Below are 23,360 nucleotides of genomic sequence, written 5' to 3' on the forward strand. Positions count from 1 at the left end.
GGCTGCCAAAATTAAGTCCTCTAGAGAGTGATTTTCTGAACTAGCAATGATTCAATTGCCAAATAACTTCTGTTTCTTACAATTTAGCAAGTTTCAATTCAATCTACCAATTTTCCCATTATGCCACTTTTAAGAGAGGAGATCATTTTAACCCCAGTAGAGCATTTCAGTAAATTGCCCACTATAGAAATGCTTAGGATATGTTATAACACCTCTTTTCTTCCACAGAAATAATACCTTTCTGACATTTTGACAAGTTAATGAAGCATTTCTCTCCCATCTGAAAGTCGGTTGGCATTCCTTCATCAAGCAAGTAAGCTTCCAAGTGTTTCTTCATCTGACCCTCAAAACACCTTTTAGCACTTTTCTTATGAGTGATGTCAACTGGCATGCAAGTCACTTGGTACATTCCCAGACCTTTTAAAAATAATTCCATCACATTGGCTAATCCTAGGGGGTCTCTCCAGAACTAAGTGCACTTGTAAAACTATTCATAAAAAGGTCTCCTATTTCTGTCTCTACTTCCTTTAACACCCTAGTTATATTTTACTTGGACCAAGAAACACATCAAATTGCAATGCTTAGAATATTGGTCCATTTTTTTAACTGCTTCATGGAGCCTGTTCCCTGCACCTTCATCCTTCTTACTAATACATTTGATTAAGGTAAATCCTCTTTTGTGAAACCAGAAACCAAATTTTTCTGCTGTTCTCCCAATGCTTGCATTTGGCTTCAGTCTCCATTAATTAGGCACTTAGATCTTTAAAAAGTCCTCACCTCTTTTTCCTTGTCTATGTATACACTCTTTAAAAGCCTGTCAGCAGTCAGTTGAAATGTTTAGTCTTGCTTGAAATTAATTTTCCACTTTTATTGTTCCAATTATTTGGCAGGTTTTATGGCTTTATAATAATTCCCTGGAGCCCTTTGAACCTGTTATGGCTTTTATGTTTATGCTAGATGTGTTTCCTTGGCAACACATTGATTTGGCTGACTGTCTGTTATATGAGATTTAGGTAGTGAACATGTCCAAGCAGTGAATATGAAGATAATTGTCATAGGTTGTGATGTTTTGAATCTCCAAAACAGTTTTTAAATTGTAGTTGCAATCAGAAGATATTTTGTAATTCAACCTTATATTTTTTCAATAAGTGTGCTTTCTATATATCTTTGATTCAATTCTACTTCCTTTGCTAAAACAAGTTTGCAAGTCTTGGTTAATTAATAAGGTCATGGAAATATTTCAATAGGAAGATTTTATCAATTTCAGAAAAATATCAGTTTCTATAAATCCCACTACCTTCATAAACATGCTTTTTAAACTGGTGAGTTAGTAACAATAAAATCTCATGATGTTATCTTTTGGCTGCAGAAATACTATCTATTTATTCAGTCATTCAACAAATATTAATATAGCAAGTGCTTTATATAGATTTTTGAAATTACAGAGTATGTATTACTGCAAATTTTGCAGTGGTCTCTTATAGACGTTTAGACTATACTAGCATGTGTGGCTTCTATAGAAGGAAGTCTCTACCTAAACTGACTAGTCACGTTTAGTAGTTCTCTAGAACAAAAGCAGTTAACCAACAAATGGCATTCCCTTCTTTTCCAATCTCTGATGATTCCAGGAATCGTCCATGGGCTTTAGATTCTTAAAAATTCAAATAGGTAATAGAATTGCTATTAAGGAGCTTAAAAGTTTTCAACAAAGAAAAGGATTCAGTTGTATCAGTTTTTCCTCAAGTATTTAGAAGCTGAGATGTTAGTTGTATAAACACGGAAAACAGTTGTATCCTCAGAGTACATTGATCCTACTATTATTATGTAATATCTTTATTCCTGGTAATATTCTTTGTTCTAAAGTCCACTTTGTCTAACATTAATATAGCATCTTCTGGCTTCTTTTGACTGGTGTTAGGTTAACATTGTGTTTTCCATCCTTTTACTTTAACTCACCTGTGACTTTATGTTCAAAGTGGATCTCTTGTAAACAGGACAAAGATGGGTCTTGCTTTTTAATTAGTCTAACAATTTGCATTTTATGCGTAATATAATTGTCTATGTATTTATCAACATATAATTATTAGTATGGTTTGGTTGAAAATCTATCATCTTTCTAATAGTGCTCAAAACTCCATCTGTTCTTTGCACCTTGCTCCCCTTTTCCTGACTAGTTTTGGATTAAGTATTTTTTGTGTCCCATTTTATCTTCACTATTGTCTAAATTGCCATACCTCTTTGTTTTACCTTTTCAGTGATTGCTCAGGGTTTACAACAAACATCTTTAACCTATCTCATGGTAACTTCAAGCGATATATCATTACACAACCTATAAAAAAGTTTACAATAGCACACCTCCACTTCCTTCTCGTATCCTTTGTGCTATTATTGTCATGCATTTTACTTCTACACGTATTATAAACCCCACAGTTAACTGCCATTATTTTGGCTTTAAGCAATGAAGTATATTTTAAAGATTTTTTTAAATTCTTTTAGTCAAAAGAATGAAGAGTGCCAGAAATGATAAAAGACACTTTATCTTTAAAAGAAGGGTCTAAATTTTACCTGGTAACACTTCCCTTCTGCCTGAAGAATTCTCTTCTTTTAGTGCAGTTCTGAAAGCAATGAATTCTCTTGGCTTTTTGGAAGAAAATTTTTCTTAATTTTTGGAATATAATTACATTGGATAAAGACGTCTAAAGAATTAGATTCTAGTTAAAAACTCAAGTTTATTTCAAATGTGGATTAAAATAATCTACCTTGATGAGAAAACCTTTTAACAAAAAAATTCCAGAACAAGTTTTCTGGATAATTTTTAAAGTAAGAATTGACTTCCAATTTCTTTCCTATTCTCCAAAAAAAGAACTTTTTTTTTTTTTTTTTTTTTTTTTTTTTGCTATTTAGTCACCTTTGGAATCCATGTGGATTTTTGTTTTATCAAATACTTTAACAAGAAGGCAGATTTTTTTTTTTTTGAGATGGACTCACTCTGTTACCCAGGCTGGAGTGCAATTGCATGATCTCATCTCACCTCACCTCCACCTTCAGGTTCAAGCAATTCTTCTGCCTCAGCCTCTCAAGTATCTGGAATTACAGGTGCCCACCACCATGCCCAGCTAATTTTTTTTTGTATATTTAGTAGAGAGGGGGTTTCACCATGTTGGTCAGGCTGGTCTCGAACTCCTGACCTCAGGTAATCCACCTGCCTCAGCCTCCCAAAGTGCCGGAATGACAGGCATGAGTCACTGAACCTGGCCCAGATTATTTTTCTATTGAAGGAATCTAAGCATTACTTATGAAAACATGCTTGGCTGGATTTCAAAACTCCTTAGAACCAGCAACTTTTTTCCCTTCTATCTGCTACTCATTTGAACCAGAATGTCTATAACTATTATATTCTTAAGCTATTCCAAGGGAAATGATATTAATTGGGAATTGCTCATCCTGTATAGCACAGTCAAAAGTATGTTATTTTAATTATGCTATTCAGTGAAATAAACACAGAAACCCCAGTCTTTTCAACTATAAAGTGGAATTAATAAAATAACATGTAAAATTGTCTAGCAGAATGTTTGTCATATGGTAACCTCTCAGTAAAAGTTATTTGAAAAAGTACCAAATGAGGAATGAGGAAAGCATTAATTTACTATAATTTGAAGTTTTCATTATTATTAGCTTAAAATAAAAACACACATCAAAATACATACATCAAAAAAATACAAAATACATACATCAAAAAATACATCAAAAATAAAAACACCTCAATTTTTTTGGAAATAAAAATTATTATCTGAATTTTTATTTCAGATAATAATTAACTTTATCTGAATTATAGTTAACTTTATCTGAATTATTACTCTAAAATAGAAAGAAAAGATAAATACTCTGTTATAAAGCTAAGTGACACCTGGTTTTGAAATGAAGAGGTTAACAAATGTGCATGTCATATTATTCGTTCTCTATTCTAACTAAGCATCACTTAGGAGCTATGCAAACTAACAAGAAGGAAAGTATAATATTGTCAGTTCAACAGACAGATACACAAAACTGCTAACTGCTTACTTCTTGTTTTTGTTTCTTTTTACTCTGGCTTTTTGAAACAGCTGTATTGAGATATAATTTATATATAATAAAATTCACCTATTTAAAGTATACAATTTAATTGTTTTTAGTATAGCTACAGAGTTGTGTAACCATTACCATGATCTAATTTTAGAACATTTTCATCACTCCAAAAGGAAACTTTTCACCCATTAGTGGTGATTCTCCATTTCTCCCCTTCCAAAGCCCTAAGTAACCAATAATCTCTGTCTCCATAGATCTGCTATTCCAAACATTTTATATCAATGAAATTACATAACACATAGCTTTTGTGACTGGAATTTTTCTTAATTCTTATGTCATCAGCTCAGTTATTTCCTAATGGAGACGCATCATGAATATAGAGTTAAAATTATAACATTTCAGACATTTCTCCAAATAAGATATAAAATGGCCAATATTCACTTGAAAAATGGTCAACATCATTAGCCATCAGGGAAATGCAAATAAATACCACTTTATCCCCATTAGAATGGCTATAATTAAAAAAAAAAATAAGACAAAGACTGACAAGCATTGATGAGAATGTGGAGACACTGAAACCCTCATAGATTGCTGGTGAGAATGTAAAATGGTGAAGCCACTTTAGAAAACAATCTGTAAGTTCCTCAAACGGTTAAACATACAGTTACCACGCCATTCCATTTCTAGGTATATTTCATTCCTGGGCATTTAAACCTAAGAGAAATGGAAACCTACACAAAAAAATGTGCATAAATGTTTATAACAGCATTGTTTATAACCAAAAAGTAGAAAAAGCTCAAATGTCCGTCAACTAATGGATAAATAAAATGTGGTGTATTCATGCCATGAAATATTATTAGGCAATAAAAAGAAATGAAGTACTAATACATGCTATCCCATAGATGAACCTTGGACAGATTATGCTAAAAGGAAGAACCCAGTTACAAATGATCATATTGTATGATTCCATTTATATGAAATGTCCAGAACAGGCAAGTCTATAGAGACAGAAAATAGGTGAGTGGTTGCCTAGGGTCAGGGAGATTTGGTCTAAAGCGGGTGACAGTTAAGAGGTTCTGTAGAGGCATGAGATTCTTTTTAGAGTAATGAAAATCTTCTAAAATTGTGGTGATGGATGTGCACCTCTGAGAGTATACTAAAAGTCAATAAATTATACACTTTAAAAGGGTCAATTAAATGGCATGTAAATCTCATAAAACTACTTTTTAAAAGGAAAAAAAGACGAAAGTAAAAAGTCAATTTGCCTTTCCTTCAATAAATATAAAATACTGGTGAATCAAAATTAATATTATGACATTTATATTCATACTTGTCATATGTTGAAATCTTTATGAATAATTGGATGTCCAAAATATGATAAGAAATACATTAATCACAGCTTCAAAATTTCAGGATATTTCTAACCTATAAAATAAAATCAGACTGAGACCAGAAGTCTGCTCACTTCAGGTCTAAATTAGTTCAAAACAAGAGGACATATATTAGGGACTATTTTGTCAAATCTAGTAAAGTATGACAGAATCACTGGCTATTTTATTTCTAAAACAACAGCTGGAAGTAGGTTCCCTTTTATCTCCAAGTAAACACAATTATTTTGTCAGTTTCCACTGTTCAGAACAGCAATATTTTCCATAATTTCTGTTCTAAACTCACATTCAGCTCACTGATAACTTTTTTTTCACTATCCTCATAAAGGCATATGGCTGTGACTTCCTATATCTCCCTTCTGAAGCTTAAAAACTCAAAAATAAAAGAAAAATCTTTTTGTTATTTGATTATCCAAACTATAAAATGTAAGTAGAGCTTTCTGGGAAAAATAAATATACTGATCTGCCAAATAAACTCAGAAAATTGGCATATGCTGATACAGTGATCAGAGATAATGTACACCATACCTTCTCCATTCAAGTCCAGATATTACTTAAAGCATTCAATGCCAATATTAATTTTGTTTTCCACACAAAATGTTCTAGGTATTAAAAAACAGTTTTATATAGATTTTTGCTAAATAATCAATGGAATTAACAGTCACCGAATTATACCTGGCCAATTCTGATAATGTTATAGTAGAAAATAAATTGGGAGTTGGGATGAAGGAAATCAGTTGACAAGACCAGAAAAAGGCCACAGTATTTCCAGGGCTTGATTCTACTGCAAAGATCAGTACATATGGTAAGGCTAATGTTTTTCAGTCAATAGTTTTTAACGGTGTTCTGGGTGCTGACATACACCAGTGAACAAGACAGACAAAATCCCCGTCCTTAAGGAGATTTTAATTTTAATGTTTATAAAACACAAATCCATCTCTCTTTGCAGGTTTGAAAACACATAATAGAATGTAACCAGGGTAACCATTTCCCAGTTTGAAATTTCATCTGGTGCCACTTAGGAATCTTGACATCATGAAAATAGGAATAAATTGCTTTAGACCAGTACTTAGATACACAGGCAAACTAGATGTCCTCAACATGGTAACCACCCCTTTATACTGACTGCAGATGATAGGCTTAATAACATTGTAAGGGAAAATAATAGCAAAGCTGTTTCCATCACTGACCCCTCAGGCACAAAATCTAGTCTTAGAACCATTAAGAGTGTGCATATGTGTGTGGATATATTGGGGGCTTGGTACACACACTTGTGGGTGCTTAATATTTTTATGTAGTGGAATGGAAATTTCATGGTACTGGAATCAGAAGACCCATCATCTTCTGAAAGTCTCAAATATTTAGGGATGCATTAAATTGTCCCTGTAAGAAAAAGCTCTGAACTACAGTCATACTTAGCTCTAAAACTGTGCGTCTATGATTTCCTATATAAAACTTAAGTCTACAACCCCTGAACTTTAAGTGCAGAGAGTCACAGAAAGCAGTCTTTAACACTACAGGAAGAAGTAAACGATTGGATTTTTAAAAATCCATAATCTCAGATTTATTTTTCTTTCCACCTTTCAGTTCCTTCCCATAGCTTGTGTATTTTGAATAATCAAAATGAAAGACGATAGGGAATAGTGTTCAACATTAGAATGTGCAGAGGATGGGGAAATGAATTAGTGGGAGTGGGGAGTGGGCATGTCAAGGAATCCTTAGATCTTTGAGGTAAAGAAAAGGCTGCAGGGTACAAAGGGGCAGTAGGGGAAGTGAAACTATTAGAAAAACAGACACAAACAATGACATGAAATCCCATTATGCCTTCCTCATCTCACTCCGTTCTCATTATTATCCACCATGGGCCACTGTTGAGAATCTGTACGACCCTCTCAAGAATCTAGAGCACCTTCTTGATGCTACCAGCTCCACAGGACTTCCTGTGTGGCCATTCCCTTTTCCCTCTACCCACTTCCAAATGCCAATAACCCTAATACAAGCTCTTCCCTCGTATGTTTACCTGAGAATAATTTAATTAATTAATTCTCATTAGGTATTACTGATTAGGTCAATCCTATGAGGCTGTGCATTTCAACAGGTATGACCATCACGCAAAGGGTAGTTAAATGTGGAAAGGGCCTTAAAAGTACCAGAAACCGAAGCCAGGCCCATCCTCCTTCCTCTGCACCTCATTGGCCTGTTGTACCAGCCATAACAGCTCTGATGTTATATGCACTAGTTCTTCTCAGTACCACTTGGCCTCAAATGGAGGAGTTCCCAGAACGAGAAGAGATGTGTTAAGGCTTTTAAAGCAAAAGAGCCTACCTAGCACCCTTAAATGTTCCCTATAGGCTCTCATATTTTTGACTCACCCATTAGGCTTCCCTGAGAAAGTAGACAGCAATATCTTTAGCCCTGGATTTAAATACTTGTGTGTAAAATCTAGCACGCTCACCATGGTTTTTAAAATATTAAAAACTTTTTGGATAAAAGTTTTTCGATAAATAATTCATCCTTGTGTTATTTATTATAGTCTGAGTTTTAAAAGTGCTTCCCATTCACCAATCTTTTTGTCTCTGAGGACAATCACGTGAGGTGGTTGGAGAGTTTAGAACATTAGATTAACATTTAGACCATTAGATAACATAACACTGTCACTTTTGCATATTTAAAATACAGTGGTTGAGAGTACAGTATCAGGACTAAACAACTGCCTAGGGATGAATCCTGCCTCTGCCACTACTAGTGTGTGATCTTGAACAATTTATTTAACCCATCTGTTCTTCAATCTACTTGTCTGTAAAAATGAGGATAAAAGTAAGACTTACTTCTTAGATTTATTTGAGAACTAAATTAGTTAATGCACGCATACTACTCAGAATATTGCCCGACACGTAAGTACTCAAAAAGTGGTAGCTTCAGTTAATATCTTCACCACAACCACTACCACTACCATTATCATCATCATCATCAGAAATGACTGTTTACTCAGAACAAATTAATCCTTTGATTACCAGATCCTCACTTCACTTTGTGCCAGTATAGACATGGCCCTGATGTTGCTGCTCACTGCTAACTTCAACTCTTTGTCTTTGAAAACTATTTTCCTCTAGTTTTGCCACAGTTGATCTCAAGAAGTATGAAGTAGTTTAATGAAACTAAATGAATTCAATGAGTCATCTTTGTCTCCATTAAAAAAAGGAAAGTAATATCTGAAATTGCAACATGCTGAATAGATGTATGGAGACCCTCTTCGTATCTGGAATGTAATATCAAAATATTTCAGGGCTATGATTAGTATAATACAGAAGACCTAAAGCTTTTAAATATCTTAACATGGCTTTCTACTCCTTAGGCACTAAACTTATATCAATAACTCACAATAGCACAACAATAATTACGGCACTGATGGCAATTATATTCATTTAACAAAGTTAGTATTCAAAAAATAAGGTTACCTCAACCAACATTTTGCATCAGGGGTGAAAGGCTTTATAGGCTTTATGTTTGTTTGATTTTTAACACAATTCCAAAAGATACAGGTAACAAAATCCCTATCTCTCATGAAGATAAAATTAGACAATTTATATTTGATAACTTGACATAAAAAAATTCAGCAGCATAATAAAACTACAGGTGACAGCCCATAAACTAAACATCTACTATTTTCATCAAAGATAAATTTCAATTAGCCCCTTTATCCATTCTTAACTACCTTTACTGTAAATTTACCTTTAATGTAAATTCACATCCTCTCAGCTAAGGAGGGGTGACGCTGAAGGGACAACGGTCTTTCTTAACTGCCTTCATTTTCACATAATGCAAAAGCAAAGCCAGTGCCTCTCATCCATCAACGAGAATGTCTCTGGTACCTATTCTCCAAGTACTTTTCAGGAAGTCTAATCTTGAACCTAGTGCCTTTCAACGGCTATCAAAAACTGAATTAAGAAAACCAGCAGTTATACATTGATGCCTGAAGGATTCCAGTAGTCAGTTCCACCATATACTCTAAAACCTGTCCTTGGATTATGATAGACAAGTAGAATACTGCTCACTTGGATTGAATTATTAATTTATACACATCCCCATTATCCTTCACACCCCACTGGCTTGCATTGAGGGACTTTCTGAAAAAAAAAAAAAAAAAAAAAAAAAAAAAAACTGACTTCATGAGAAGTATTTTTTACCACCAGAATGTTGGTGATTATATGTTGATTATATGACAAGAAGCTTTCACAGGTAAAGGGGGTGGGCCATAGAATTTAAGACAAGCAGTTTAATAAGCCCTAATCAAACTAACTTCAAGATGGCAACACTGCTTGATGTAGATTCACATCCCCAAAGGCACCCATCTAGGCTCCCAGAGGGAGCATGGCATGTTCATCCCAAAGATTCCTTTTATTGGCTTGAGGTGCTACCAGAGTGGTAACCCCCCTCCACTGGATTCATTCCTTACCTAGCCTCCAATATGTTTCCTGGGCTTCAGGTCATGCTGAAGAAATATCCTGAAGAAAGTTTTATGTTTTTATAAATCTTATCCTATTCTCAGCCTCGCTTTCCCATCATATCAAGCAAGGTCTATCTTTGGGTGAAACTGGATGCCTTATCGTAATATTATAAATTACATCTGATTCAAATCCCAGTAGCTATGGCACCAACGCAAATACCACACTCCCAGAAGTTGTGCTTCCCTTTATCTTATGATATTTACTTTTTCCAACACAATGACTTTTTCTGTTTTACCATATTCTTACTTCTTCCTGGATGTCCCACAATAATAAGATTATTTTGGTGAGAATAGCGTGTGTGTGTGTGTGTGTGTGTATGTGTAGAGATAACATAGCATTCTGGGGGTTACTATCTTTAGATGGGTCTGCTTCCAGAATTAGCCTATGGCTGGCATCTGAAGACTTGGCTTTTGGAATATTCTCTATGTTAATAAGGCTCTTTTGTCTACATGGGTTACTGTAGTACTGTACCAGCTTGCCTACACTGATTGTACATGAAAATGTGATTGATGGCAAATACTTGCTTCCCTTCTGGAAATTTGCTACATGTGACTGGCTGGCCACACCAGCAAAGAGTAGTTACGTGGCTAGCCCCAAATAAAAACTCTGGACTCTGAGTCTCAAACTAGCTTTCCTAGGCTAAAACACTGAACATATATTGTTGCATTTCACTGGTGGAGAAGGAGCATTTCTGTGCGATCCCTCTTGAGAGAGAAAATGTTGGCAAGTCTGTGCTGGGTTTCTTCAGACTACCTGATGTATCTTTTTTCATTGCTGATTACTAAAAAATATAGTCAGGAATATTGTAGCTTCTGAGTCCCATGGGTATTCCTAATGAATAATCAAATGTATGAATGGGCTTGGGAATCTCTGAGTTATATATGAAAATATTTAAAAATAGGCAAAATAGTTGAACAAAAACTTAATAAAAGAGGATATCTCTATGTCAGAGAAGCACAGGAAAAGTGTTTTAATGTCATTAAGCATTAAGAAAGTATAAATTAAAAGCGCAATAAGATGCTACTACATAGCTAAAATTAAAAAGACTGACCATACCAAGTGGTTTTCAATAATATGGAGTAATTATGACTCTCATATACTGCTTATAGAATGTAAAATGCCACAACCACTTTAGAAAACAGTTTGGCCATGTCTTAAGAAGTTTAACCTACACCTAGTATGTGAACCAGCCATTCCACTTTTAGGTATTTACAAAGGAAAATAAAAGCATATGTCCATATAATTACTGAATAGCAGCTTTTTTAGTAAAAGCCATAAAATGGAAATAATTCCAATAACCAACAACAGATGAGTGCATAAACATATCGTCATATAGCCATGCGATGGGGGAAAAGCAATTCAAAGAACTATCAATACATATAACAAATCTCAAAATATTTATGCTCAGTGAAATAATTAAGATAAAAATTTTAGTACACACAGTACAATCTCATTTATATTAAACTCTAGGAAACTGTAAAGTAACCTATAGACACAGAAAACAGATCAGTGGTTTCCTGGGGATGAAAAGAGGGACAGAGAAAGTCAGGAAGGAGGTATTACCACGGAGATGCTTTGCAAGAGACACATACCTGTGAAGATATTATCTTCATTATAGTGATATACCTGATGGTTTCACAGGGATATGTCTCTCGCAAAGCATTTAAAGTACAATTTAAATGTTTGCAGTTTATTATATGTCAAAAATACATAAGATTTTCTTAAAACTTTCCATAGCAAGTCTTTTCAGACTTAGGGTACAGACTGTTAGAAACACCACCCATCCTAGGTTTTCTATAACATTTTATGCAAAGTTGTTAATAATAATTGAAAAGCAATAGGAAGTAATCTTTAGGAATTTCAGCAATGAGCATAATGTAATACCTACCAAGAAACAATGTATCTGAAAATCAATACAGATAAAAAGAGATAAAGATAAGAAAGATAATGACCTGACATGTAACAGATTCCTAATAAAAATTATGCAACATGTTCATTAGTTACTTTAGGCTACATAAATCCAAAACAGTCTTCTAAAGCACTGAGGTCTTAGAGTATAGAACTTGTCTAGACATAAACCTAGATCTATGATATGCCTTAAAGTGAACATAGGGAGTTCTGTGATTGGGTAAAACTACTCAAGTCTTAGCCATACTCAGAACATTGATGTCTCCAAAACCCTTGAAGAAATGGTTGATTACCAGGTATGTTAAAAAAAAAAAAAAAAAAAAAAAAAAAACATCCTTCAGGAAAATCCTTACAAATTATATGAGTTATACTTTTAGCGCAATAAAAAATTAGATTCAATTGCTTTAAAAAGAAAAGAAAAAAAAAAAGAAGTATTTAATTCAAAAATGTAATTCAGTGGTTCTCTCCACGGTCTTACAACTATGAAAAAAGTTAGAATGTCATAAAATCAGCTCCCAACACTCCAAATGCATTCACAAAATAGAATCTGCTCTCTTAAGTGAGCATTTCTAGAAACTGACAGGCAAAATCCTGAAGGTTTTTGTGATTGATATCGTTGAACTTCTGCTATTGGTGATTTCTTACTTGAAACATTAATTATTTTTAAAATTTCCAGTCAACTAACAGGTTATGTAAACACTTCTGAGCATATCAACATATGGCAATTAATTTCTCCTTATTAATCTATTAAAGGGACTTTATAGTTTACAATCCTATCTATGAAGCTGATTCTAGTTTCACATAAATGCTCCAAAATCATTTTATACATCTGCATAGGAAATAGAGCATATTTACCAACATTACAGTAATCTTTGTAAGCACAATATTTTTAGCTGAGAAAAATCAGATATGTAAAATAATATTTGTCTTTATAATTGAGCTTAGTTGCTGGATGGCAGAAACTTAATCAAGTAAATTCCATGATTTTTTTCTCAGCCACTTCAGAGTTTTTTAGTCAAGTGAGGTATAAACTCAGTTAGTTCTGAATTGGCCTTTTCCCTCCCCTGGGGTGTCCAGTCATGGGAAGTGGGTGGAGGTGTCTGGGGTTAAGTTGGTGGTTAACCTCATGCAGGACCATCCCTCTACCAGGGGTGACACAGGCTGACACTGTGCCCACTTGTTCTGCAGCCACTAGCCCAACCCACTTTCTAGCATCCCCTTATCACAACAGAGAGAACTCTTCAGGGAAAACTGGCTTCTAAATAAACCATTCTCCCTTTTGAGAGCCAAATATATTGGTGCCTTACAATTTGGTCAGGCAGTCTTATACACATTTTTTCCAGGCCCTAAGAAAGAGACAAGTCCTCCAGGATCTCATGTTCCAAACATCTCTTTATCTGGTAGAAGTGGAGCCAGAGTACGGATGGATTTTACTGTTCCTTTAAGATGCTTTTCCTACAAGAACTTCCCAGTCTTACCCTCCTGCCTTAATTGAAATTCCACCTTAGAACCCTCTCCTCTGGAACTGAGCCTTACCATCTAATCCATCACTTATGGTTTATAATGAAAGTTATTTCCTTGATATCATTTGTAAGCAATGTATTCAATAAACAATACTTTCAAACAAAATAGACACAGTTTGAATGATATATACCATAATCAAAATGCATTTAGTGTAAGTGCCTGGTGCGGACTGCCATAGCCTTGAAAACTGCTACATAAAATAACTAATTGCTGGCTGGCATGGTGGCTCATGCCTGTAATCCCAGCACTTTGGGAAGCCTAGACGGGCAGATGACAAGGTCAAGAGATCAAGACCATCCTGGCCAACATGGTGAAACCCCATCTCTACTAAAAACACAAAAATTAGCTGGGCCTAGTGGCACCCACCTGTAGTCCTAGCTACTCAGGAAGCTGAGGCAGGAGAATTGCTTGAACCTGGGAGACGGAGGTTGCAGTGAGCTGATATCGTGCCACTGCACTCCAGCCTGGCAACAGAGTGAGACTCCGTCTCCAAAAAAAAAAGGCAAATTGCCTTTCTATTTTTCTAAAAGCAAAAGTCATCACCTCTCAGTAAATTCCATCAATTTAACTTTCCTAGATAACACGTAAACACTATTTTTCTCTCTTTTAGCACACAGTGCTTCATCTATGGTAACTCTCTGATAGAGGATTCCTAGATGAATACCTCTTCTTGAAGAAATTCTTTCCAAATAATTTATCTTAGTGTTCTAGTCAGAACCTGAACAACAACAACAAAAATGTCCATTTTTACAGCAATTCTAGTTCAGGGTCCTATGAGATCCAAAACAGCTTGTTCTTCCAGATAAACACCGTTGATGATTAGCTGTGTGCTCATTTTGTTCAGAACTAACGTATCAAAATGAAAGACTAGGCATTTCCAAAAAATCCCAGATGTTTCCAAAAGAGAGGAAATGGAAAAGTGAAGATTCTTCTGTGATCCTAAAAATAGAAGATCTTTAAGAGGCACTTTAAAAAAATACACTACAATACAAGCTATTTTGCCATGTTACTCACATAACCAGAAATTACAGGCATCATGAATTGGAATAAAGTGGGTGTCTAATGATGTACTTATGCCCACTTTCCTATTCATGGTGGCCTTGGGAACTACAATCCTTTCATTAATGGCCCTGGGAACATCCCGAGTCAATATTTTTATTTCCTGTTTTCACCTGCCAGTGGTGAATACTTTTCTCTATTTTCTGAATAGATGACTAAATTTAACATGGGAGTTATAACAAGACATGCAGGAAGCTGCCCAGGCCAAACAAACTGAAAAACTCAGAACAATTTAAAATATGCTTTTTGTTTTGAAGGAAGTCTTGAAGTTCTGCAGATCTTCATCATACCTTAATTTTATATTGATGCTACAATTAGATTTGAAAGAATTTCCATACTCCTACAAAACACCAAAGCATTTCAGTTCTATAAGAATAAGGTAAAACTTTTTATGCATTTATTTTGATAAATGAACTATAAAACATCTGTGATATCGAGCACTTTTTACTTTAGCTTACTGAAAGCAACATAAAGCAACATCTGTTAGCTAACCTTCAAATGAAATATTTTTGAGTTTCACACTCCAAAATTTATTTTTGTACAAATAATCTTTAAAATATTCACAGTTCATTTTAGCATCTGTTTTTAACCTAAACCCAATTAAACTCAGGAAGGAATATTAAGCCATCATATACACATTCTCTCAGTAAATCATTTTTAATCAGTTCAACAACATGTAGCCTTTTTATCTGAAATGAAATTTTGCTAGCATACAGACATGAAGTGTATTGGTTTTCATCATCTTTTTTGCATTTATTTTTTTTTTTCAGTTTTTCAAATAGATTTCATAAAATACATGTAAAAATACAAACGAGTAATCCATTCCTTTTGCTTAATCTGTTAGAATATTAACTAAAAAATGTCCCTGTGGTGTCCTGAAAAAACAAATAGTAGGATTGGGTCTAGCGTAAGAGTATATAGATCCTCCTTTTAGTGCTTCTTAAAGTATGCATTATGTAAATGTGCTTAATTTCTCTGCCAGGGTAATCCAGAAGAGAATTAGAAATGAACAGCTGGGCCAAGGGGAGAAAAATTGTTGTGCGGGATGATGCATGGGGTACCTCCTGAGATAGACAAGCACAATGGCAACAGAGAAGAAAACGTCAGTGTAAGTTGCCAATTGTATAGCAGATAATTTGCAGTCGTGTGGTAAACAGACCTTCAATTCCCAGGTACACCTAGAGCCAAGGGTTTCTAATAGTCCTGAGTTGTGACAGGCTTTCTTCAATTGCTGAATTTATCAGACTTAATTTCCATTTACAACTATCATAAGATGTCTGTGTATATTTGTACTTTTCTCATTTTAAAGAACAAGAATCTTGTCTACCCATTGGCATGGCCTCTGGTGCAGCAATGTAGGCTACTGTTCCTGCCGCAGCTCTCCCCCTCCTTCTCTGCCCGCCAGAGCCCGGAGTTGGCCCACCATGACTTTACTGACTACTGCTGCCCAGTTCTTGGGAGCAAAGGACATATGTTGTCTTGTTCTTGCTGCCTGGTAGGTCAGTACCTCCTCTAGGAATTTGGAAGACATATTGGCTTACCTGGTACCCAAGGAGCAGGCCAGAATTAAGATCTTCAGACAGCAACATGGCAAGAGGGTGGTGGGCCAAACTACTGTGAGCATGATGTGTGGTGACCTGAGAGGAAAGAAGGCATTGGTATATGAAACATCAGTCCTTAATCCTAATGAAGGCATCCGTTTCTGAGGCTTTAGTGTCCCTGAGTGCCAAAAACTGCCACCCAAGGTTAAGGGTAAGAAAGAACCCCTGCTGGAGGGCTTATTTCAGCTGCTGGTGACTGAATAGATCCCAACAGAGGAAACAGGTATCTTGGCTTTGAAAAGAATGGGCAAAGAGGGCAGCTCTACCATCCCATGTGGTCACCATGCTAGACAACTTTCCCACCAATATACATCCCATGTCTCAGCTCAGTGCAGCCTTTAGAGCCCTCAACAGTGAAAGTAACACACTGCCTGAGCATATGCAGAGGGTATCAAGTACTGAGAGCTGATTTATGAAGACTGCATGGATCTGATCACAAAGCTACCTGTGTTGCAGCAAAGATCTACCAAAATCTCTAAGAGGGCAGCAGTACTGGGGCCAGTATAGCTCAGCTATACGGTCCCACAATTTCACCAACATGTTAGGCTATACTGATGCTCAGTTCACTGAGTTCATGCACCCACACCACACCATCCACAGTGACCATGAGGGCAGAAATGTAAGCGCTCATACCAGCAACTTGTTGGGCAGTGCCCCTTCAAGCCCTTATCTGTCCTTTGCAACTGCCACGAATGAGTTGGCAGGCCCTCTATGTGTACTAGCAAATCAGGAAGTACTTGTCTGGCTAACTCAACTACAGAAGGAAGTTGGCAAAGATGTGGCAGATGAGAAGTTATGAGACTAAACCTGGAATACAGTCAACCCAGAACGAGTTGTTCCAGGCTATAGCCATGTAGTACTAAAGAAGACTGATCCATGACGTACCTGCAGTGAGAGTTTGCTCTGAAACACTGCATAATGACCCATGTTAATTCGATCGCTCAACTACACAAGATTGTGTCCAATATCCTCTTAGAGAATGGCAAGGCCGAGAATCCTTGGCCCAATGTAGACACTTTCACAGGGAGGTACTGCTCCAGTACTGTGGCATGATGGAAATGAATTACTACACTGTCCTGTTCAGAGTGTCTCGGGCACTGGGTGTACTGGCACAGCTCATCTGAAGTCATGCCCTAGGATTCCCTCTAGAAGGGCCCACACCCAAGAGCATAGATGCTCTGATGAAGTTTGTGGACTCTAAGTCGGAGTAAAACTGGAGACTGGGGGGAAACTAACTACCAGAAAGTGAGGATGCTTAAAAAAAGAAAAAAACAAGAAAGTCTACTTTTAAGGGGCCTTTAAAGAATTAAGATTAAATTGTTCTGAGGCACTGATAATAGATTTGAGGTTAAAATATAAATTAAGACTCTAAAACATGAAAAATCTAACCAACTCCCTTCCCTTGCCTGGTATGAGTTGCCCATCAACTGCAGAATGACCGTGACGAATGCACGTGTAATGGGTTAAATTTGGTCCACGCACCATCTCAGAGTGAGAATCTGGCTTCTCTTTCCTTGGGTCAAAGCTGGTTGCGAAGAGTGTGCAGTCACTTCTGAGATTTTGCTTCTACTCTGTCAAGTGCTCAATAAGCCAGCAAACCAGGACTCTGCCCCTTCTGTTTCCACAGGAATGATGTTGGATAGTTAGCTGTACCAAGTCCCTCGGCCCTCTCCCCTGAACACTAACACCTCCTAGCAAGACCTATTGGTTAGCTGGACATGCTTTGGCAATGTTTTATGCTACCAGGTGAGCATAAAGGGATGATATTTGTTGTAACTGGCACCCAGTGTTTGATTTGATTTCTCTTTTCAAAACTATCCTATTAAAATTAAGGTCTCGGAGTGTTCTGTTTCCCATGACTTTAATACTCACTCCTATTCAGACTTTCTCCACCTGTTCCACCTCAAGCTGAGGATGTTTGTGGCCTTGGTCCTCACCAGAGACCTCTTTCAACAGGTCTGTTTGATCTGTGGTCCTAGTCGTTGGGTTTTATCCATGCTTAATGTGAACTAAATAATTCCTTCCACATACATAAGCCACCACCCTCTGACCTTCCCCTGCCCTTCTAAGATGCTGGGGGCATAAATAGGGACTCAGGAATGATAACACGATAGCTTCAGGGGCTGGTCAGGAGCATGAGCATCTCTTTTGGAACAAGGATACACTTCAAGATTGGACATGGTCTCCTTTGATTATTGGTCCTGGAGTGGAGAGAATTAAAAATCTCTCTTTATCCCCTGCCTCAAGAAAATGCTCCCTTATTTATCAACATCCTTTTCCTGTCCCTGCCTCAAGAGCTCACAGTACATTGTTTGTCTCAGAAGCCCCATTTGCACTGGTTTTCAGAAATTCAGAATGCCTTTTCTTTAAGAAAGGATTAAGATACGTTCCTGCTGTGCCCCTCTCTTCCTTCCAAATTCCTGCCTGTGTTTGTGTGGATCCACCATCCCTAGAACCACGCTGTTGAGATGAACACAGTGTAAGCCCCTGGGTAACTCTCAAGTCAGGATGCAGACTTCTTCAGGTTGCTCTGTATAAAATGTAAAGTAAGTATTTTTATCAACAATGAAAAAAAAAGAACAATACCAGACACTCTGATCTGGCTTTGCAAGTGACCATAAATATCTGAAATAACTTCTCGTTATAGTAGAAGACAGAGAAATGATCCAGATAATGCAATAGTTTAGGGCATTAAAACGAATTTCTATGTAATACGTTATAAATGTTATGCATGTATGTAATAACTACATACTCACAAAAGAGTGTCTCTGCTACTGAGAAAAGTATTTTCACCTACATAATAATAATTAGCTAGTGTTTATTAAGCACCACTAGATGCCTGACGGCATTCTAAGTGTTCTATATATGCAGTGTTTTAATCCTAACAGCAGCCCTCTAAACTGATCCTATTATTATCTTCACAGAGCACAGAAGAGTAAAGCATTATGTCCAAAGTCAGCCAGCATTCAATCCCAAGAAGTCTGGCTCTGTAGTATATAGTCTTACCACAACAAACCATAACATCTCATTCAACCTAGTTATATAGGTACTATTATATCCCTTTTTCAGATGAGAAAAATGAGGCTCAGTGGTATTATATAACTTTGAAGCTTCCTCTGCTAACATATGATAGATACCATGAGTCAAGTCTAATTCTTCTGATTCTGAAGTCCATGCTCATAGCAAATTATGAGCTTATAAAACCACTACAGCTTCCTAAAGGCAGGACCACTGTGTAAGATGTGCAAGTTACTATGACCATTAAAAACAATACAAGCAAAAGGGAACAAATTATATTAGTGGCCTGACTCACACCATCTCATTGAGGTGGCTCAGCCCTAGATAGGACCAGGATTTTTTCAACACTAATCACAGGGCAATGGTCCTAGGCCCAACCTCCCATCTGGCTCAGAGCTACTATTGTCAACACGAAAGATGGCCTTTGTTTTTCTGATCTTTACAAACCCTTGTAGCAGTTTCTCTATCTGTCTCCAGGAGTGGTCACAAGGCCAGCCAGAGGAAATGCAACCCAGAGACCCAAACCTGGATTCAAAACAGAAACTGCCCGAAGGGTTGAGTCAGGAGTTGTGTCCCTACAGAGCTCTTTGATCCTGAGAGAGGAAATCATTGGCACAAAGGAAAAGAGAAGCAGATTATAGACGAGAAGGTCTTTGTTGCTGAAGGTCTTTTCCTTCTGGATGCGAGTTCTGGATTTCAGAGTAACTGTTTCCTGCTGAGCTTCAATGGGCCAGGCCTCTGCCCCTTCACAAAAAAGTAGGAGAATTTTGAACTCAAACATAAAAGCAGAGCAGCAGGCCACAGCGTCTACAGCTCAGGCCTGCTGGGAGTCCCAGCCAGTTCAGACACCATATGTGTCCTGCTTATCCATCTGGTACTTCGGACAAGGCCAAACAAAACAGTGAAAATAAATGGCAGAGTAAAGTCTTTTGCCCTGGCCCTGAAACACACACTGACCTCACCTTGCAGAGTTTTTCTGTAAATCATTTGGATTATAAGTAGTTTGATTTAAAGTATAAGAGTCCAATCTATACAAAACTTGAAAAGGGGAGAAAAAAATTCCAATATTACATCTGATTAGCAGGCTAATCACCTTATATCTATCCCTTTCACTTACCAATTCTACTCCATAAATTAAAACTTGAAATCCAGTGAAACCATAGAAACATGTAGCTTAACCACATGTGAATCCAAACCAAAACAACCATAGTTTATACAACCACTACAAAAGCTTCTGCATTCTTAAACTATATTTTATGGGGGATTGGACTCACTTATTTGAGCAAAAGTCAACACAGTAAATTTTTATGTAATAAGAAGAATCCATAATCTCTAAAAGTTCATTCTACATCTTAATTGTCTATGTAATTTCAACTTTGATTAACTTTAGACTACTCATTAAGGCTAATATATCTCTATGGCTGATACTCTCAATGAACTTAGTTTGTATATATAATTAAGAGTTGCTTAACCACAAGGATACATTCTGAGAAATTTATGTTTCAGATAATTCCTCATTGTGGGATCATGAAGTGTACTTACACAAACCTGTATAGCAGTGGTCCCCAACATTTGGGGCACAAGGGACTGGTTTCGTGGAAGATAATCTTTCCACGGACCTGGAGCAGGAGGAGCAGGATGGTCTAGGGATGAAACTGTTCCACCTCCCTGATTCTCATAAGGAGCAGCAACCTAGACCCCTCGCATGCTCAGTTCACAACAGAGTTTGCCCTCCTATGAGAGTCTAATGCTTCTGCTGTCTGACAGGAGGTGGAGCTCAGACAGCAATGCTTGCTCACTGGCCCACTGACCTCTTGTTTACTGCTATAGGGCCTGTTTTCTAACAGGTCACAAACCACTACCGGTCTGTGACAGAATGGGGGTACGGGTGTTGGGAACCCCTATTATATAGTATACCCTACTAGACACTTAGGCTGCACGGTATAGCCTATTGTTTCTAGGCTACACACCTGTACAGCATGTTACCGTAGTGAATACTGCAGGCGACTATAACACAATAGTAAGTATCCGTGCATCTAAACACAGAAAAAGTAATGCATTGTGTTATGACTTCATGATGGCTACATCACTAAGGGACAGGAATTTTTCAGCTCCATTATAATCTTACGGGACCACTGTTATCTATGCAGTCCATTGTTTACCAAAACATAGCTGTATGGTGCTTGACTGTATGTAAGTTACTTTCAGTAGACCAAACATTAGCCTTAGACCATCCCCAGTTTCTCAATCTCAGCACTCTTGACATTTTAGACCAGATAAGCCCATTGTGGGGGATTATCCTGTGCACTGCAGGACATTTATCACCACACTTAGTCTCTACCCACTTGAATGCCACTAGCGCTGTCCCCCATTTGTGAAGACACCAAATGTCTCAATATATTGTCAGATGTCCCAGAGGAGTGAATTGAAATCACCCCTGGTTGAGAGCCACTGGTTTATATACTGAGAATAACTTTGGAATGCTGATCTACTCCTTCTCATTTATACATAATCATTCAGTAATAGCTAATACTCAATATTAATAGTACAAGGCAATGACTAGATCCATTACTGGATTTTTAATCTAAGTTATAAATGTATCTTCTGAACTCATAATGTTGTAATAGTTTCTGAATATCATGAAAATTCAACCATACACAAAAGTCTGTGTATTATATAATGGTGGCATTTATTCCAGGCCCACTGACAAGTCTGTCTTCACTAAGGTTAACCCTCCATACACAGCTTGGGGGTATAATAACAGATGACTGGGCAGGTGGGAGGATGGATGGGAAGACAGGAAAAGCAGCAAGAATAGTCCGGATAAATAAGCAACAACAAGGAAGGGGACCCAGGTGACAAAGGTTCCCAGGTGGGGGAGAACAGTGAACAATTGTTTTGAGAGATGGCTAACCACAAATTACCTGAGGGCACAAGGACCTCATCCTGAGGGCACAACGGCCTGCATGTTGCCCCCCTCCAGCATGACCGTATGAAACTTCCCTCCAGCCCCTGCCTCTTTGCAGATAGCCTCTTCTCTGCTGTGCTGCCTGCTCCAATCTTGCAACACATTTTCTTACTTTCTCTAATAAATCTGCTTTTCTTTACCTACAACTGTCTTGTAAATTCCTTTACTATCTGTACCATTGGCCCCAGAGAATCACTACCCATGACAAAACAGACTAGACAGCAGGCTATGAAGAGTACTGAAGGTGGCCTAAATCATATGAGTAACGATCCTTAACAAAACTAGAAAAAAAATGTTTTCATGCAAAAGCAAACTATTAATGTACTTAGTTTGAAAATACTCTTTTCACAATTAAATGTAATACATAAATCCCCATTTAAATGTTCTAAACTTACTATTAACTTAGGACCATTTCTTAGTAAACCTCTTCTAATATTGCATTACTTAGTCTCTTCTTCTCCAGATGTTATGCATCCTTTAAGTAATTGCAAAGATGTCATATTAAATTAGCCCTTATGTTTCGAAAGTGAAAAGCTCCAACGAGCAAAGACAAATGTTTATGACATATTGGTTAGTAAAGTGCTGTCTCATGAAAACTGGACCTTAAGCTGGAAATGTTTAACATCTCCTTGGTCAATCTCAATTCTTCCTTCAGTAACCGAAAATTATTTCTAGTTTAATCACAACTCATCACACTGTACACATTGAGACTGCTACTTTAATCCTTTATTAAAAACAAAAAAAATAAACATATTTTTCTTTGGCTTTGCTAAAATAAACTGGTTTAGTTCTATCACTATGTATATGAATTCTACACTCAATCTCAGTGATTATATTTTCTTGCCATTTTATCAGACTGTCATGGTTCTCAACTGTAAATTTCCCAAATAAAATGCTTATAAATTAAAGTAAATAAGGTGCTGCTTAACACAGTGTCAGAAATAATGCCTTATACAATAAGAACTATATAAGCACTTGCTATTATTACTACAGACACCTGGACTCCACTGAAAACTGACTAAATCTAAATCAATGGAGATTAAATGTAACCATCAGAATCATCAGAATATCTGGTCTCAGGCACTGATACTTTGCCAAATCCCTCCATGTGATTCCAATGAGCAACCAGCATTGAGAAACACTGAACCACGTGCCAATGAAGTAAATTTAATAGCTTAAATGTCAGAAAACCTAACCAGTCTCATTCTATGTCCCATTGATTTTTTAAAAAAATCTACCATTTTCCCAAATAAAACTGTGCGTGTCAAATACATTGAAAATGGGTAAGACAATCTTTACCCTCAAGCAACTAGCAATCAGC

General features: G+C 36.8%; 1 long non-coding RNA gene and 1 pseudogene across 2 annotated transcripts in view; one reads left to right on the plus strand and one right to left on the minus strand.

Annotated features, from left to right (window-relative positions):
* The window catches only part of LOC135268352 (uncharacterized), a 304,458-nt gene that overhangs the window by 242,210 nt on the left and 38,888 nt on the right, over window positions 1-23,360 (minus strand). For both annotated transcript variants that reach the window (XR_010336697.1, XR_010336696.1), the window contains exon 3: window positions 15,994-16,089. This is a non-coding gene — a long non-coding RNA (uncharacterized LOC135268352). The remainder of the gene's footprint in view (window positions 1-15,993; window positions 16,090-23,360) is intronic.
* On the plus strand, window positions 16,139-17,177 carry LOC105730492 (citrate synthase, mitochondrial-like; annotated as a pseudogene).

Source organism: Aotus nancymaae, unplaced genomic scaffold (genome assembly GCF_030222135.1).
Source record: "Aotus nancymaae isolate 86718 unplaced genomic scaffold, 86718_ANA_hifiasm-v0.15.2.pri h1tg000040l, whole genome shotgun sequence".
Lineage (NCBI taxonomy): Eukaryota > Metazoa > Chordata > Mammalia > Primates > Aotidae > Aotus > Aotus nancymaae.